The 8,000-nt window shown below is 21.0% G+C and overlaps 1 long non-coding RNA gene across 1 annotated transcript; it reads right to left on the bottom strand.

The window, feature by feature from the left end:
* Positions 1–1,075: 1,075 nt before the first annotated feature.
* LOC143378151 (uncharacterized) lies at positions 1,076–5,283 on the bottom strand. Its single transcript, XR_013087675.1, has 2 exons — positions 3,326–5,283; positions 1,076–1,564 (listed from the first exon to the last, which is right to left on the bottom strand). It is a non-coding gene; the product is annotated as an uncharacterized LOC143378151 (long non-coding RNA).
* Between the last annotated feature and the right edge of the window lie 2,717 nt (positions 5,284–8,000).

Genomic DNA, 8,000 nt, shown 5'->3' with positions numbered 1-8,000 from the left:
TCTAATTTATTTACCTATTTTTTTATTTACCTTTTTTTCTTTGATTTATTTAGCTATTTTTCTCTATTTATACACCTATTTTTTCTCTAGCTAATTTACCTATTTTTCTCTATTTATTTACCTCTTTTGTTTTCTCTATTTATTTACCTATTTTTCCCTATTTTATTTACCTATTTTTCTCTCTCATTTATTTACGTATTTTTTTCTCTGTTTATTTACCTATTTTTCCTCTAATTTATTTACCTATTTTTTTATTTACCTTTTTTCCTTTGGTTTATTTACCTATTTTTCTCTATTTATACACCTATTTTTTCTCTACCTAATTTACCTATTTTTCTGTATTTATTTACCTACTTTTTTCTCTATTTATTTACCTCTTTTGTTTTCTCCATTTATTTACCTATTTTTCTCTATATATTTTTCCTATTTTTCTCTCTCATTTATTTACGTATTTTCTCTCTATTTATTTACCTCTTTTGTTTTCTCTATTTATTTACCTATTTTTTCTCTAGATAATTTACCTATTTTTTTCTATATTTATTTACCTATTTTTCCCTATTTTATTTACCTATTTTTCTCTCTCATTTATTTACGTATTTTTCTCTGTTTATTTACCTATTTTTTCCTCTAATTTATTTACCTATTTTTTTTATTTACCTTTTCTTCTTTGGTATATTTACCTATTTTTCTCTATTTATACACCTATTTTTTCTCTAGCTAATTTACCTATTTTTCTGTATTTATTTACCTCTTTGTTTTCTCTATTTATTTACCTCATTTGTTTTCTCTATTTATTTACCTATTTTTTCTCTAGATAATTTACCTATTTTTTCTATATTTATTTACCTATTTTTTCTCTATTTATTTTCCAATTTTTTCTCTATCATTTACTTTTTTCTATTTATTTACCTCTTTCTTTCTAATTTATACACCTATATTTTCTCTATTTATTTACCTGTTTCTCTCTATTTATTTACCTATTTTTTTCTCTAGTTATGTACCTATTTTTTCTGTCATTTATTTACCTATTTTTCTCTATTTATTTACCTATTTTTTTCTCTAATTTCTTTACATATTTTTTTATTTACCTTTTTTTCTTTGATTTATTTAGCTATTTATCTCTATTTATACACCTATTTTTCTCCAGATAATTTACCTACTTTTTCTCTATTTATTTTCCTATTTTTTCTCTATTTGTTTACCTCTTTTGTTTCCTCTACTTATTTACCTATTTTTCTTCTGTTTTTTACCTATTTTTCTCTATTTATTTACCTATTTTTCTCTATTTAGTTACCTCTTTTTTCCTCTATTTATTTACCAATTTTTTCTCTAGTTATTTACCCATTTTCTTTCTCATTTATTTACCTATTTTTTCGTCTAATTTCTTTACCTATTTTTTATTTACCTTTTTTCCTTGATTTATTTAGCAATTTTTCCCTATTTTATTTACCTATTTTTCCTCTATTTATTTACCTATTTTTCTCTATTTAGTTACCTCTTTTTTCCTCTATTTATTTACCAATTTTTTCTCTAGTTATTTACCTATTTTTCTCTGTTTATTTACCTATTTTTCCCTTTACTTTATTTATCTATTTTTTATTTACATTTTTTTCTTTGATTTATTTAGCTATTTTTCTCTATTTATACACCTATTTTTTCTCTAGCTAATTTACTTATTTTTCTGTATTTATTTACCTATTTTTCTCTATTTATTTACCTCTTTTGTTTCTCTATTTATTTATCTATTTTTCTCTATTTATTTTCCAATTTTTTCTCTATTCATTTACTTCTTTCTATTTATTTACCTCTTTCTTTCTCTAATTTATACACCTATATTTTCTCTATTTATTTACCTGTTTTCTCTATTTATTTACCTACCTTTTTCTCTATTTATTTACCTACTTCTTTCTCTATTTATTTACCTCTTTTGTTTTCTCTATTTATTTACCTATTTTTCTCTATTTATTTACCTATTTTTCTCTGTTTATTTACCTATTTTTTCCTCTAATTTATATACCTATTTTTTTATTTACCTTTTTTCCTTTGGTTTATTTACCTATTTTTCTCTATTTATAAACCTATTTTATCTCTACCTAATTTACCTATTTTTCTGTATTTATTTACCTACTTTTTTCTCTATTTATTTACCTACTTTTTCTCTATTATATTTACCTACATTTTCTCTATTTTTTACCCATTTTTCTCTATATATTTTCCTATTTTTCTCTCTCATTTATTTACGTATTTTCTCTCTATTTATTTACCTCTTTTGTTTTCTCTATTTATTTACCTATTTTTTCTCTAGATAATTTACCTATTTTTTCTCTGTTTGTTTACCTACTTTTTCTCTATTATATTTACCTACTTTTTCTCTATTTATTTACCTATTTTTCTCTATTTAGTTACCTCTTTTGTTTTCTCTACTTATTTACGTATTTTTCTCTGTTTATTTACCTATTTTTTCTATATTTATTTACCTATTTTTCTCTATTTATTTTCCAATTTTTTCTCTATTCATTTACTTCTTCTTTTTATTTACCTCTTTCTTTCTCTAATTTATACACCTATATATTCTCTATTTATTTACCTGTTTTTCTCTATTTATTTACCTACTTTTTTCTCTATTTATTTACCTACTTTTTTCTCTATTTATTTACCTCTTTTGTTTTCTCTATTTATTTACCTATTTTTCTCTATTTATTTACCTATTTTTTCTCTGTTTATTTACCTATTTTTTCCTCTAATTTATTTACCTATTTTTTTATTTACCTTTTTTTCTTTGGTATATTTACCTATTTTTCTCTATTTATACACCTATTTTTTCTCTAGCTAATTTACCTATTTTTCTGTATTTATTTACCTCTTTGTTTTCTCTATTTATTTACCTCATTTGTTTTCTCTATTTATTTACCTATTTTTTCTCAAGATAATTTACCTATTTTTTCTATATTTATTTACCTATTTTTTCTCTATTTATTTTCCAATTTTTTCTCTCTTCATTTACTTTTTTCTATTTATTTACCTCTTTCTTTCTCTAATTTATACACCTATATTTTCTCTATTTATTTACCTGTTTTTCTCTATTTATTTTCCTATTTTTTCTCTATTGTTTACCTCTTTTGTTTCCTCTACTTATTTACCTATTTTTCTCTGTTTATTTACCTATTTTTCTCTATTTATTTACCTATTTTTCTCTATTTAGTTACCTCTTTTTTCCTCTATTTATTTACCAATTTTTTCTCTAGTTATTTACCCATTTTCTTTCTCATTTATTTACCTATTTTTTCGTCTAATTTCTTTACCTATTTTTTCTCTGTTTATTTACCTATTTTTTCCATTAATTTATTTACCTATTTTTTATTTACCTTTTTTTCTTTGATTTATTTAGCTATTTATCTATATTTATACACCTATTTTTCACTACATAATTTAACTATATTTTCTCTATTTATTTACCTATTTTTCTCTATTTATTTACCTCTTTTGTTTTCTCTAAATTATTTACCTATTTTTCTCTATTTATTTACCTATTTTCTGTTTTCATTTACCTCCTTTGTATTCTCCACTTCATTACCTATTTTTCACTATTTCTTTATCTATTTTTTCTATAATTTATTTACCTATTTTTTCTCTGTTTATTTACCTATTTTTCCCTTTAATTTATTTACCTATTTTTTATTTACCTTTTTTCTTTGATTTATTTAGCTATTTTTCTCTATTTAAACACCTATTTTTTCGCTAGCTAATTTACCTATTTTTCTCTATTTATTTACCTCTTTTGTTTTCTCTATTTATTTACCTATTTTTCCACTAGTTATTTACCTATTTTTTCTCTCATTTATTTACCTATTTTTCTCTGTTTATTTACCTATTTTTTCCTCTAATTTATATACATATTTTTTTATTTATCTTTTTTCCTTTGGTTTATTTACCTATTTTTCTCTATTTATACACCTATTTTTTCTCTACCTAATTTACCTATTTTTCTGTATTTATTTACCTATTTCTTTTTCTATTTATTTACCTCTTTTGTTTCTCTATTTATTTACCTATTTTTCTCTAGATAATTTACCTATTTTTCTCTGTTTATTTACCTACTTTTTCTCTATTATATTTACCTACTTTTTCTCTATTTATTTACCTATTTTTCTCTATTTAGTTACCTCTTTTGTTTTCTCTACTTATTTACGTATTTTTCTCTGTTTATTTACCTATTTTTTCCCTATTTTATTTACCTATTTTTCTCTCTCATTTATTTACGTATTTTTCTCTGTTTATTTACCAATTTTTTCCTCTAATTTATTTACCTATTTTTTTATTTACCTTTTTTTCTTTGGTATATTTACCTATTTTTCTCTATTTATACACCTATTTTTTCTCTAGATATTTATCTATTTTTTCTATATTTATTTACCTATTTTTTCTCTATTTATTTTCCAATTTTTTCTCTATTCATTTACTTTTTTCTATTTATTTACCTCTTTCTTTCTCTAATTTATACACCTATATTTTCTCTATTTATTTACCTGTTTTTCTCTATTTATTTACCTATTTTTTCTCTAGTTATGTGCCTATTTTTCTGTATTTATTTACCTCTTTGTTTTCTCTATTTATTTACCTCATTTGTTTTCTCTACTTATTTACGTATTTTTCTCTGTTTATTTACCTATTTTTTCTATATTTATTTACCTATTTTTCTCTATTTATTTTCCAATTTTTTCTCTATTCATTTACTTCTTTCTTTTTATTTACCTCTTTCTTTCTCTAATTTATACACCTATATATTCTCTATTTATTTACCTGTTTTTCTCTATTTATTTACCTACTTTTTTCTCTATTTATTTACCTACTTTTTTCTCTATTTATTTACCTCTTTTGTTTTCTCTATTTATTTACCTATTTTCTCTATTTATTTACCTATTTTTCTCTGTTTATTTACCTATTTTTTCCTCTAATTTATTTACCTATTTTTTTATTTACTTTTTTTCTTTGGTATATTTACCTATTTTTCTCTATTTATACACCTATTTTTTCTCTAGCTAATTTACCTATTTTTCTGTATTTATTTACCTCTTTGTTTTCTCTATTTATTTACCTCATTTGTTTTCTCTATTTATTTACCTATTTTTTCTCAAGATAATTTACCTATTTTTTCTATATTTATTTACCTATTTTTTCTCTATTTATTTTCCAATTTTTTCTCTCTTCATTTACTTTTTTCTATTTATTTACCTCTTTCTTTCTCTAATTTATACACCTATATTTTCTCTATTTATTTACCTGTTTTTCTCTATTTATTTACCTCTTTTTTCCTCTATTTATTTACCAATTTTTTCTCTAGTTAATTACCCATTTTCTTTCTCATTTATTTACCTATTTTTTCGTCTAATTTCTTTACCTATTTTTTCTCTGTTTATTTACCTATTTTTTCCATTAATTTATTTACCTATTTTTTATTTACCTTTTTTTCTTTGATTTATTTAGCTATTTATCTATATTTATACACCTATTTTTTCACTACATAATTTAACTATATTTTCTCTATTTATTTACCTATTTTTCTCTATTTATTTACCTCTTTTGTTTTCTCTAAATTATTTACCTATTTTTCTCTATTTATTTACCTATTTTCTGTTTTCATTTACCTCCTTTGTATTCTCCACTTCATTACCTATTTTTCACTATTTCTTTATCTATTTTTTTTCTATAATTTATTTACCTATTTTTTCTCTGTTTATTTACCTATTTTTCCCTTTAATTTATTTACCTATTTTTTATTTACTTTTTTTCTTTGATTTATTTAGCTATTTTTCTCTATTTAAACACCTATTTTTTCGCTAGCTAATTTACCTATTTTTCTCTATTTATTTACCTCTTTTGTTTTCTCTATTTATTTACCTATTTTTCCACTAGTTATTTACCTATTTTTTCTCTCATTTATTTACCTATTTTTCTCTGTTTATTTACCTATTTTTTCCTCTAATTTATATACATATTTTTTATTTATCTTTTTTCCTTTGGTTTATTTACCTATTTTTCTCTATTTATACACCTATTTTTTCTCTACCTAATTTACCTATTTTTCTGTATTTATTTACCTATTTCTTTTTCTATTTATTTACCTCTTTTGTTTCTCTATTTATTTACCTATTTTTCTCTAGATAATTTACCTATTTTTTCTCTGTTTATTTACCTACTTTTTCTCTATTATATTTACCTACTTTTTCTCTATTTATTTACCTATTTTTCTCTATTTAGTTACCTCTTTTGTTTTCTCTACTTATTTACGTATTTTTCTCTGTTTATTTACCTATTTTTCCCTATTTTATTTACCTATTTTTCTCTCTCATTTATTTACGTATTTTTCTCTGTTTATTTACCAATTTTTTCCTCTAATTTATTTACCTATTTTTTATTTACCTTTTTTTCTTTGGTATATTTACCTATTTTTCTCTATTTATACACCTATTTTTTCTCTAGATAATTTATCTATTTTTTCTATATTTATTTACCTATTTTTTCTCTATTTATTTTCCAATTTTTCTCTATTCATTTACTTTTTTCTATTTATTTACCTCTTTCTTCTCTAATTTATACACCTATATTTTCTCTATTTATTTACCTGTTTTCTCTATTTATTTACCTATTTTTTCTCTAGTTATGTGCCTATTTTTCTGTATTTTATTTACCTCTTTGTTTTCTCTATTTATTTACCTCATTTGTTTTCTCTATTTATTTACCTATTTTTTCTCTAGATAATTTACCTATTTTTTCTATATTTATTTACCTATTTTTTCTCTATTTATTTTCCAATTTTTTCCCTATTCATTTACTTTTTTCTATTTATTTACCTCTTTCTTTCTCTAAATTTATACACCTATATTTTCTCTATTTATTTACCTGTTTTTCTCTATTTATTTACCTATTTTTTCTCTAGTTATGTACCTATTTTCTTCTGTCATTTATTTACCTATTTTTCTCTATTTATTTACCTATTTTTCCTTTAAATTTATTTACCTATTTTTTATTTACCTTTTTTTCTTTGATTTATTTAGCTATTTATCTATATTTATACACCTATTTTTTCACTAGATAATTTAAACTATATTTTCTGTATTTATTTACCTATTTTTCTCTATTTATTTACCTGTTTTTTCTCTATTTATTTACCTATTTTTTCTCTAGTTATGTGCCTATTTTTCTGTATTTATTTACCTCTTTGTTTTCTCTATTTATTACCTCTTTTGATTTCTCTAAATTATTTACCTATATTTCTCTATTTATTTACCTATTTTCTGTTTTCATTTACCTCCTTTGTATTCTCTACTTCATTACCTATTTTTCACTATTTCTATATCTATTTTTTCTATAATTTATTTACATATTTTTTCTCTGGTTTAATTACCTATTTTTCCCTTTACTTTATTTACCTATTTTTTATTTACCTTTTTTTCTTTGATTATTTAGCTATTTTTCTCTATTTATACACCTATTTTTTCTCTAGCTAATTTACTTATTTTTCTGTATTTATTTACCTATTTTTCTCTATTTATTTACCTCTTTTGTTTCTCTATTTATTTACCTATTTTTCTCTATTTATTTACCTATTTTTTTATTTACCTTTTCTCCTTTGGTTTATTTACCTATTTTTCTCTATTTATACACCTATTTTTTCTCTACCTAATTTACCTATTTTTCTGTATTTATTTACCTACTTTTTTCTCTATTTATTTACCTCTTTTGTTTTCTCTATTTATTTACCTATTTTTCTCTAGATAATTTACTATTTTTTCTCTGTTTATTTACCTACTTTTTCTCTATTATATTTACCTACATTTTCTCTATTTTTTACCTATTTTTCTGTATATATTTTCCTATTTTTCTCTCTCATTTATTTACGTATTTTCTCTCTATTTATTTACCTCTTTTGTTTTCTCTATTTATTTACCTATTTTTTCTCTAGATAATTTACCTATTTTTTTCTATATTTATTTACCTAT

The sequence above is a fragment of the Andrena cerasifolii genome, unplaced genomic scaffold, assembly GCF_050908995.1.
Source record: "Andrena cerasifolii isolate SP2316 unplaced genomic scaffold, iyAndCera1_principal scaffold0652, whole genome shotgun sequence".
Lineage (NCBI taxonomy): Eukaryota > Metazoa > Arthropoda > Insecta > Hymenoptera > Andrenidae > Andrena > Andrena cerasifolii.
The sequence above is the reverse complement of the archived record's forward strand: the minus strand, read 5'-3'. Positions and strand labels throughout refer to the sequence as shown.